We start from the raw sequence: 12,352 nt of genomic DNA on the forward strand, positions 1-12,352 counted from the left end.
TATGTAGTTGAGTGCGCGGGCCCCTGCAGCTATGTGCACAGGATTTGGGAAGTGTGTATACTGAAGATATGAAGTAATAAAGAGTATTTGAAGAAATTCTATGTCTAATTTATATAATTAAGTGTTTTCTGTATTTACGTGCAATTGAATGCCATTTATCTATACTTTTGTATCTATTAATTAGTGAAGATCTAGATCTACTATTATATGATATTTTATGCATGATTAAATCCTTATGCGAAGTTCATAACTTTGTTTAACTGAAAATCACTTCAAGTTTTGGGATTTCAAGGATAAGGGTTCGTGAAGGTTAGATCCAGACTAAAACTAAGGAAATGGCCTAACTCTACATCACATAGCCTTCTAGATGCAAAATCTTAGTTCTAGCATCCCCCAATACTGCCTCGGGTGAGACTGCAGCTTGCGCCAAGCTGGTTGTTGCTAAAAGGGCCAGTAGTGTAGGGTTTTTTTGGTTAGCGTAGCTAACTCTAAACTTGGGTCCAATCCCCCTCAACCCAACATAGTCCATTGGACTTCAGATAAATGATTGTTATGTTTTCTTGGTTTTAACAACTGTCACTCCTACGTGGACTATTCCACTAGACGTTGTTCGTGTTTTCCCTTAATCCTTGGTTTTCACAACTACTGCATCCATTGTGGACTATTCCATTAGATGTTGGACAAACCCTTGTTGTTGTTCATGTGTGTTTCTTCCTGGGTTGGGACTATTCCCTCTCATCAAGAGTCTCACTTTACTTCCCCCTTTTGACAGTAAGAGAACCCAAACACAGAGTTACATTACGCACTCACCAAGCACACTCACCTTTCTTTCTCGAAGTTACAATCATAAAACTCTCATGTGCTGAATAGCAAGAGCCAAGGAAAATCTCTAAGATAATGGGAATCGGGCTATTGTGCCAAATGGGACTCCTACACCAAACGGTGTGTTAGGTCCCTATACTACCACTGTAACCCTTTATTATTATTAGTAAAACCCCCTCATTATATTGTTGTGCCCATGTAGTCCCCATATTGTTATTATTGTGCCCCATAGAAACCCACTATTGTTATTATTGTTCCCTTAAATTATTATTGTTATGTCGGCTCTGATTATATTATGACCCCTTAGACTCCTATATATAGAAATGAGGTCTTGTCATTTGTATCATCTAAGAATTGTTCATTTGTGTAACATAAAGGAGGTTTCCCCCTCGAAGAGGCTTATTTATAAGGTGTTGATCTATCTTTTATATCTTTTTGTGAGCTAGTTTCATAACATTTGGTATCAGAGCTTTGGATTCTAGGGTTTTGCTGCTTCGAACAGGTCATCGTGGTATTTTTGCTATAACTCTTTTTCTGCGATGCTCAGAAACTCAAAAAAAAATAAAAAAAATTGAGATAAAATCTCACTGAGCCTCAGATTTGAATTTCAGATCTCGTCTCGCTATATTTTCGGAGATATGATCTGTGGAAGTTAGGGTTTTCACAAGCTCCAGAATTTCATCTAAAATAGGCCATCGTGGAATTTTCACTATAATTTTTTCGCTACGAAGTTTCAGAAGCTAAAAAAAAACCCATTTGAGAAGAAATCAGTCAGAACCTTGGGTCTGAAATTCAGATCTTGTCTCACTATATTTGTGGATATATGATCTAAGGAAGTTAGGTTTTTTGTAGACACCTGAATTACATCCTAAACAGGTGACCTTGGGAAAATTGTCATAACTTTCTCTCTAAGCATCAGATTGAAATTTCGTAAGTTACAAAAAGAGGACAAATTGTACCTTATTTGGGTGTAATTTTCAAAACCTAAGCTTTAAACAGTTACACGTGGCATGTCGTAAAAGTTCACTCTACTGAACTAGTTTATAATTAGGTCATTGCGAGAGATTGGGAATAAATCTTTCTTCGGGAATCCAATTGTGATCAGACTTGCAGAGTTAGAAAGAGGACTTAGAGGGCTATTACAAGCCAAAATGTTAGAACTTAAAGATATGAAATTATAGAGTTACAGTTGTTTTAAGATCTAGCTCCTAAAATCAAGAAAAGGTGAGATGAGGAAGTTTGATGGCAAGGAATTGGTAAATTGGATACTACAGATGGAGAAATAATTTGGTCTACATGGTGTACCATTGTTACAAAAGATACGTATTGCATCTAATTATTTAGAACCGAATCAATTTTTATGGTATAAAGGGCTTTGTTCTCGTAAACCACTTGTCACGTGGTCAATTTTCACGGAGGAAACGATAGCAAATTATGAGGATACAAAGAGAAACACCTTCTTTAGCCAATTGATAAAACTCAAACAAAAGTGTTCAATGGAAGAGCACATTGAGGACTTTCAAAAATTGAATATAAGGGAAAATGATATTACAAAGAAGCAGAGGATTGATGTCTCCATAGGGACTTTAAAGGATAACATTCACCATGAGTTTCATCGTTGGGAACCTGATTCATTGGAGAAGGCATTCAGGTTGGCAAGAAAAGTGGAAAGAAAAATTATGGAAACAAGGAAGTCTACTCCTTCCAACTATAAATATGGAAGTGTTGTTTATGCTAGCCTTCCACAACCTACAAGGTTTACACCACAACAATTAGAATAAAAAAGAGAAAAAGGGTTTTGTTACAGTTGCGATAGCAAATGCACTAAAGTTCATAAGTGTGTTGAGAAGAAATTATTTTACATAGATTATGAAGAGGAGGAAGAAAAGGATCAAGAAACATCAAAAGAAGAGGATATACACCAGGAACCAACCCTAGAGAAAGAAGAAATGAATTTGACCATATATTGTAAGGCATTGGAAAGAATTACCACTCCTCAAACTCTCAAGATAGAAGGACATATCAAGAAGAAAAAGGTTCAAGAAGTGAAATATCACATCGAGAAGAAGAAATGAACCCGACCATATCTTGTAATGCATTGGCTGGAATTACAACTCCTCAAAATATCAATATATAAGTACATATCAAGAAGAAAAATGTTCAAGAAGTGAAAGATCATATCGAGCATCAAGAAATGAATCCGACCATATCTTGTAATGCATTGGAAGAAATTACCAGTCCTCAAACTATAAAGATAGAAGGACACATCAAGAAGAAAAAGGTAATAGTGTTGATTGATTTGGGTAGTACCCATAATTTTATTCATTGTAAGATAGCCAAGGAATTGAATTGCTTCCTATATCTAGCACCAGAGTGTCAAGTGACAGTTGTAAGTGGAGGAACCATAAATTGCTCTAGAAAGTGCCATAATATCAAGCTATCCATGGGAGAATATGTATTGAATAGCCCAATGCTTTCCATTCCAATGGGTGCTGTTGATGTTGTACGAGGAGTCTAATGGCTACAATCCTTGGGTACAATAGCTTTTAATTTTCAAGAACTTTTCATGAAATTTTCTTTGCAAGGAAAGGAAGTTGAATTAAGGGGTATCACAAGGAAACCAAGAAAGATAATCAGCTCTAATGAAATGACAAAGCTTCTAAAGAAAGAACAATGAGGCATAATTTCATAATTATGTTCGCTAATGGTTCCCACATCAAACTCATCTATTTCTCCAGATCTCCAAAAAGTCTTAGACAATCATTCCAAGGTATTTGAGACTCCCAAAGGTCTCCCATGTATTCTTGATCATTATCATGCTATTCATTTGATTCCAGGAAGTGTTCCTCCAAACATCAGGCCTTATAGATATCCATATGCCCAAAGGAGTGAAATCGAACATATGGTTGTAGAAATGGTAGAGTTTGGTATAATTATCCAACCAAATTTGATAAAAAAAGCAAGGGATGAATGGAAGAATGTCGAAGCAGGGTGGGAACTCATTCAAAAGCTGCCAAAGATCGCAGTTCCAACAATATTGCCAGAACTTGACAAGGAAGGAAAAATCATATTGGAACCTAAAGCATTCACAGAATCGAGAAGTCGAGAGCTACAAAATCGATTAATTTCAGAGTATCTCATCAAGTGGAAGAACTTACCCACTTAAGATTCCACATGGAAGGATGATAATTTTATACAGAAGCATCCAGAACTACTCAAGCATTGAGGAAAACACTTTTCAAGGAGAGGGGCATGTTAGGTCCCTATACTACTAGTGTAACCACTTATTGTTATTAGTACAACCCCCTTATTATATTTTTGTGCCCATGTAGTCCCCATATTGTTATTATTGTGCCCCATAGAAACCCACTATTATTATTATTGTGCCCTTACATTATTATCGTTATGTCAGCTCTAATTATATTATGACCCCTTAGACTCCTATATATAGAAAGGAGATCTTGTCATTTGTATCATCCAAGAATTGTTCATTTGTGCAATGTAAAGGAGGTTGCCCCCTCGAAAAGGCTTATTTATAAGGCATTTGTTGGATTGTATGGGCCTAACCCAGATTTAGAGGTGATTTAGCTAAGAAAATATCAATACTACTAGCCCTTTCGGCAACAGTCCATGGAGTGCGGACTGAGGTCTCACTCGAAGTAGTATGGGAGGGTGCTAGAACCAAGTTTCCGCACACTAGGGATGTCTGATGAGCTTCTGGCAGTCCACAGTTTGACCTTGAACACACGTCGCTACGTGCATCTATTAGTCCCTCGCAACCTGTGATGTTGTCTTCGCGCAGCCCTACTCGGGGTGCGATCCACGTTATTTCCCAAGTCCCTTACTATTATCTTGTTATTACCTGATTACTTAACTTATCTGTGTAATTATAGTGATCATTAATAGTGTGTCCAGTAATCATATAAGTGCACGTGATAAACAAAACCGTGTAAATATAAAGAATGTAATACAAAAGCACATGCACAGGACTTGGAATCAGCTTCTCTTTATTATTCTTCGTTCAATATTACAGACTCAACACTGCCCTGCGCACTTAATTGCAGGGGTCAGTGCACTCAGTTGCGGACTTTACTAGGCCTCTATGCACTTAGCTGCAGGCCTCTTCCTACTACTAAAACCCAGTACACTTAGACTCTTACTCTATGCTCGAACCATTCCTCTTCATCTATTTCCCTCCTTCTTCTCTTTACAACTTAGAGGCTCACTCTATTTATACAATCCCATGGTTCATGAACCATGGGTAAGCCAACATGAAATTTACATTACAATAAAAGAGTTAGGGCGGACAACCCTATGAGTCAACCTATACTTTGCACTCTGCGCCCACACTTCACGGTGTTTTACAATACATTTGACCAAAACTTGGGCTTTGAGCCCCAAAACCTACTATGGGGGGATCCAATGCCCAACAAGCCACCAAAACAAACAACGTGACTCACCCTTGAGTAACTTTGTTGGCACGGAGTCCCTCCAACTGGTCCCAAATGGCCTGAATGTCGGCAAAGCACTTCTCTATAGTTTGCTAGATCTACTGCATGCACTCTTCCGATGCTTCTTTGTGAGGATCAGATACATGTCTTAATGCGTATAGCCCCTGCATCTATGCAAGATTTCCCTCAATATCTGCCATAATAGTGAAGGCCTCGTCAATCCATGGATAGACGCGCGCTTTGAGGAGTGCCTCTTTCTATCTTGTAGAATCCACCTGCTCTTTCAGTGCCCTTGCTTCCTGTATCTTTGCAAGTCGTTGGGTGAGGACGACTGTCTGTGCAGTTCCCCTTACATTGTTGTATTGTTCCTGAATCTCACAACCTCCGTTTCTAGGCGTTGTATGTTGGGGTCCTCTTGCAAGGATGTGAGGACTCCAAAGGCTTGGTCCAATATACCTGTACAGTCTTGCACTACCCGTCCAATTTCTTCCAATCCTGTTTGGATTCTACTAACGCACTGCTATCTAACTTTCGGAGGAGTGGAAGGCTGCGCCTTCAGCCATAGCTCAGCAATCTGGAGATTCAGTTCCAGCTACACTCATGTTGTTTCCTCGCGCGTGTTTTAGATTCCACTTGCCAAATAATGGATCCTCATTTCTGTTGGTAGGTCCGCAGCGATGGACAACTCTGGGACTCGCTGGCACACTTCATCAACTGTCTGCACTATTTGTTGGTTTTGTGACACCAGTTCATCACGTTGCAAGCTGAGCTGTTCAATTTTGATCTTTTGCTCACTCATCACCTGAATCGCGCGGCCTTCCCTGGTGTGAAGCTCTGCTGTTATGCCATCCTGTAGTTGGTACAGTGTTTCTCGTAGAAGGGCAACCAAATTAAGGCCAAGTCCCTTGATCCTGCCCACCACGGCTCTGTCGATCTCATTCTCTACTATTGGCGCCCCTTCCAGTAGCACTATGGTGTTGGCCATCTTTGCGCATAGCAGATGCTCTGCTACTGATGTGCCTGCTGCACCGTAGGTGGCTATGGTTCCTTCCTCTGGGGGCCACACCTGTAGTTCCTGCAGCCGCGCCCTTAGGGCCCCCAACACAATATGCTACTCTAATGTTGCTTCTTGGAGTGCTTGCTTGGTGACCTCATGAATTGTGTTGCCTATGTCGTAGAGGTTTCCTTCCATTAACGTGATTGGGTCGATGGCCAATTTGGAGGCCTTGACCTTTTTCCATGCACCCAATCTCTCTGCGGCGCACAACCTTTTGAGTTGGGTGGAATTTGTGCTTGGTTCCATGCCTTTCTCTGTACGGTTTGTGTCCTCTGCCCCTTGTCCTATAGACAATTCCTGGCCCTCCTCTTCCTGCGTTTTTGTGGCCCCTATTGTCTGCGCTACTTAGACGGCCTTTGCCTGCTCCGTGGTTGCCTTTACTGCCTCACAGACTGCCCTTACCTCTGCTGTCACTTTTTCATTGCACCTATGCTCAGCCAACTTCATGATGCATAACTTGGCCCCATCCTTTCTTTTCCGTGCTGCTGTCCTATCCAACTTTGCCAAATCCAAGGCATGCCACTCGGGAGGCCAGGATTCTAGCACTGTAAAAATTGCTTCGTCAGTGGCGATGAAGGGGAGCTTGGTTCATTGCTACTCCAGATCCTTTTGCGCCTTGATGTAAATGTTGTGCATGTCCACCTTAAAGTCTGCAAATCTCCGCAGACTGTTATGCACTGTGGAGGACAGGCGTGATTGCCTATTAATCCACATCTGAACGCTCACCTCCATGAGCACCCAGAAGATCTTTGTCTCGTGAATCTACTTTGCATCCTTGGTAGCCCAAAGCGACGCGTACTTTTCGGCCTCTGGTAAGTCCTGCTCAATGCTTGGGAACTGACTGTTCTCTGGCAATTCTCCTGCTACTAGTAAAATGGACAAGAGCAACCACGCATAGTGGAAGGTCTTTACCTGCTCCTGGGCTTCCTTGTAGTTGGTCAAGAATTCCTCACAGAGGAAATTGACCGAGTTGAATTGGACCCCCTCTGTGCATTGTTCGGCCAATGCAACTACTGGCACTAGTACCTCACCATCACAAAATTTTCTCATTACCTTCCCGGCCAGAAGTTGGGTGGCTACGCGCACCCCTTTTTCTTTGATGTTTCTAATTGCGTAACCCCAATTTTTCTTCTCAAGCTTATATTTTTTCTTCATGGCCTTCGTGAGAGCCAAATCTCCACTTTTTCCTGCTATCACTGCTGTGAAGCGATAAAAAGGTGTCTTGTGAACTCCTAATTACCTCACATTAATTATCAACCCAGGGACGACTTTTTATTTCAAGAGTGTACTCTGTCTGAGGCGGCTATTTACTCAAGAGTAATGTTTCGCAGTATAGTGCTTAAAACCCAAAAGTAAAGTAAATGAATGCTTGAAAAAGAAATCTAATTGAAACAACAAGAAACTGAAAATGTCTTAAACTAACTCATTCATTCAAACAACCATCAATCGAGGATATAGTAGCAATAGCTCATTCCTCTAGAAATTGATGCAAAAGGAATTAGAGTATGGATCATGGTTCTGGGAGCATAATAGCGTCTGCTATGTCTCACGACAGCCTTGATCCTCCTCCCACACCAAAGCAATACATGCAAGTAAATAAATCAGCAGAAAGTAAAACGGAACAGCGAATTGGAAATGGGACAACAATAAATAATACAGCAGTAAAATGGAACAACAATAATCAAATGAAACAACATCAATCAAATGGAACAACAATCCTTAATGAATTACAAAATAACAACTATCACCCGTATGTACATGATTTACATTAATATAAGAGTAATGGATGATATGACTATGTTTCTGAACGAAGTAATATTGCTTTCAAGTCTTACAAATACTATTTCACATGGATCTGATAACAATAGCATTCATACCAACATTCCGCTACAAAAATAGCTGAAAGATGCAATTCGAATAAATGCAGAGACATGAGACAAGGAACTCATTCAGATTCAGATATCAATTATGAAGCATAGCATATCACATAAAAGATATATCAGATTACTATGTAAGAAAGATAAACAATCCACACGCAATTTACCATATAACAATACAACGGCAAGTGTCCGTCGGAGCTGGGCCCTTGGCTACCGATGGTACACTGCCGTAAGTTACTCCAGATGCAACAATGGAATGAACGCTAAGTCTTTATATTAATCACATCAGTAAAAGTATAACAAAGTCAGGTCTTCAGCAAGACTCTACGATCACCATTGGTTCTGAAACTAGAATTATAAAAACAGTCGTTCTCCATCCTCCGTCTCTGATCTTGGGTTTCATTTAAATAAAGAAGATCAGAGCATGGATAATTACAATCATGATTTCTCTTACAAATTTAGGTTGATTCTAACCCATTGATCAACAAGAACAAGGCGGATTTGGGTTTGCAGCTAAGATTTGGAGGGCGGCCGCAACAGTAAATCTCAGAAAATCGTGCTCAAAGAACCCTGCGTTTCTCCCTGTACAAGCCGAATTTGGGCAAACTGTTCTGCATGAAGATAATTGGGCCCGTTCTGGACAAAACCCATGTTCCGGATTTTCCAGATTCGTCTTCATTTGCTCAGAATCTTAACCGCAAAACTATCACTCCTTAAACCAGCGAATTTCTGAGTTGGCTGATTTAAAAATCAAATCTTCAATCTGGAAGTTACTTTGGAGGCTAAGAATGGCGAATGATGTTACAACCAACTTATTAGAACTATCATTGATAAATTAATGCATAATAATCAATTTATTAAAAATAAAAGAGAATAAATAACATTCATCCATGAGAGCATAAATTATTTATAAAATGGATTTAAATGATAAATTATAATAAATGTCATGATGAAGAATGGTGGAAATGGGTGGAATAAACCTTCTCAAGTGAGAATAATCATGGCATATTAACGACCCCACACACCCCCACACTCAATATGTTGCATGTCCTCATGCAACGAAAACTGAATATATTGCATGTCCTCATGCAACCCAAAGACAAAAACCATGTGTTAACCAAGCAATACAAAATATGTTCCTCTCAGCTCATGAAATGGATAGAACAAATGAATTCTTCCTTCACTTTTAGTAATCTTGATGAAGGCATAACAATTTTTACATTGACATTCAACTATATGTATGAAGTTGCAGCAAAATATGATATAGATAACAGCAAACTTCATTAAGCATTTTCTCAAAACTACAAACCAGATTTTGTTGAAATGTTGCAAGTAAATTTACAATACATGAATGTCTCTATGATCCAAAAATCAAATCGTTTTGATGCACGGATCATGGGATATAAACAAAATGGCTGTAGGTGAGAGTTCATGATTTCCGAAATTTTATGAACCAATATTTCTTGAAATTGTGTGGGTTTGTATTAATGATACGTATGTGTTTTCCAAAAATTACAAGAATTGGGTTCATAGCTTTAAAAATATGTGGAAATCAATTTCTGCACTGTGTAAAAATGAAATTGTATGCCTTAAATAAGGAAGAAAGTAGAAAACATCCATCATGTATAGCAATTCCTCCCCCTCTCTGAAAAATTAGCATGTCCTCATGCGATGCTAGAAAACAAAGAGAGGTGGTTGCTACCAGCTGTAGAATTCTATGCTTGGTGTAAAACAACATGAAATAAGGGAGGTGTTGAGAATGGATAAGAATAGCAATGGATGATAAAGAATATGAATGACATGGTCATAAGAAAGAAATGAAGGAACACTCCCCCATACTCGGAAATGATATGCTGCTGAAAAAGGGAAAGTGGTAAAGATGTGGAATGAAGGATGACAAATAATGCTCAAAATGGATTTTCAGTAGATTCTCCTAAATTTATAATAAATTAGAAAACTATGCAATTTTACCTCAAGTTTTACCTCCAAAAATGTGGAATGACATATATGGACTGGCAGTTGTTGAAGCTGATGTAGGCAAAGTTGGTGCTGAAAGCGATGCAAAAAGGTAGAATCCAGGGAAGCACATCATGTTTGAAGAATTGTTCACGTTCACGAGCCTCTACTGTGAAGTGCAATAGTGTGGTCATGCTACGAATAGAATGCTACCCATACTTGTTGTTCTCATGTAAACAAAGCACTATTTTTCATACAATGTTCTTGAATCCATAGTGTTAGCTTTGAATAGCAACAGAGAAAATGCATGCAAAATTGCAATTAGAAAAACTTATGTATACATGCAATACTACTATGTTGTCAAATCAACAAGGTATGGCAAAGTGTAGTAATCATATCGCATGCAATCCCATAATGCATACATTCCCCCCCTCCAATTGGAAAATGGGTTCCATAACCATAAAGCATATGAGAGGGGTGGTGCGGACGGCAAGGCAATGGAATGAACAATATATCAGTAAGTAAAGCAGAGTACACTTATCAATGATAGGACGGTGAAAATTATGGTTATGTTGAGAGCAAAGTGTGTAAAGATAGTTATGAATAAGAGATAGGACGCTTTGGATTGATGATAGTTTATACAAAACGAAAAAGGACAACAATATGCTAAAAAGATGCTTTGCTGATAGTATTCTAGCTGAAAATGATGCGGTTGATCATAAAACAATTGCTCATGCATAAAGGTTCAAAACAGGGAAAAAGTTAAGGAAATAACTTCTCTGATAAAAAGAAAATAAGAAAAGGGTATTATAATAATAATTGACGAAAATATATAACTTCAATACCATAAGCAGAGCCGCTGCTGCCAGCAGGCGTCCATAGCATCGGCAGGGTTGCTTTTTAACCCATATGAGCCAGGATCCTCAATTTATAAATGGAGAGTTTTAGTGCTGTTGTACAGAAGAGATCAGTGTGCTGGCGTGGTAACCAGACAACCACACTGCCATTCACTAGGAGGTAGCAAAAGTGATCAGGCCGGCTCGTGATGAGACCTCCTGTTCCAAGGATAATTTGGCTATCCAATGGATCATAACCCTGGTGTGGTGGCCATAATGGAAATGTCACTTTGTTACAGCCTTATGAACATGGTAGGCTGGCTCGTAATGAGACCCCCTATCCTCCATCTGCGAACAAAATTTTGTTGTTATTACACATTTTTATGATAAAAAGAGGGAGACTTAGTACTCCTTAAGAGCAGGGATGGCGGAAGAAGTTGAACATGTCAATATAAAAAATATACCCATAATCTCATTTATTACAGACAGAGAAGATTATAACCAGGAAGGGTGGAACCAGCATGGTATTAAGATGATCAATCAATATCATGTACAGCAGAAAACAATGCAGTAAAGGAATATATAAATAATTGTGTCCCTTTTAAAAAGAATCTATCATCAAGGAGCTGTCCTTTTAAAGATCATAACGTGAATAATATTAACTTTGCTTCAAAAGAATCCATAATTCCTGTCCTCATAAAAGTAGTGTACTTCATGCCATGAAAGAGAATCAGGAGAATGTGGTTGAGCTGAACTATGAATAATCCCACAAGAGAAAGGAAAGGGTTGCCCTCAAAAATATTCCCAAAGTGTTGCTCTTTTGAATGAACAGCAAAAACACTCAAAAAGTGGTGTTCCGTGTAGGGAACATCAAAGAAAATGCACACCAAAAAACAAAAATACACACAGAAAACGCGAAAATGCAAATGTCGTTCCTTTTGAAAGAGAAGAATCCATGCAAGAAAAAACTCGAACTGCTGTTCCTTTTGAAAAAGGAACAGCAAAAACTCAAACTGCTGTTCCTTTTGAAAAAGGAACAGCAAAAAAAAAAAAAACTCAAACTGCTGTTCCTTTTGAAAAAGGAACAGCAAAAAAACTCAAACTGCTGTTCCTTTTGAAAAAGGAACAACAAAAACACGCACTGCTGTTCCTTTTGAAAAAGGAACAGCAAAAAACTCAAACTGTTGTTCCTTTTGAAAAAGGAACAGCAAAAACTCAAACTGCTGTTCCTTTTGAAAAAGGAACAACAGAAACACACCAAATGCTGTTCCTTTTGAAAAAGGAACAGCAAAAACACACCCAACGTGAAAGTGCAGAAGTGCTGTTCCATTTCGAAAAGGAACAACAAAA

This window comes from Pinus tabuliformis, chromosome 3_1, assembly GCF_031772625.1.
Source record: "Pinus tabuliformis cultivar Carrire ecotype Pingquan chromosome 3_1, CPIR1, whole genome shotgun sequence".
Taxonomy (NCBI): domain Eukaryota; kingdom Viridiplantae; phylum Streptophyta; class Pinopsida; order Pinales; family Pinaceae; genus Pinus; species Pinus tabuliformis.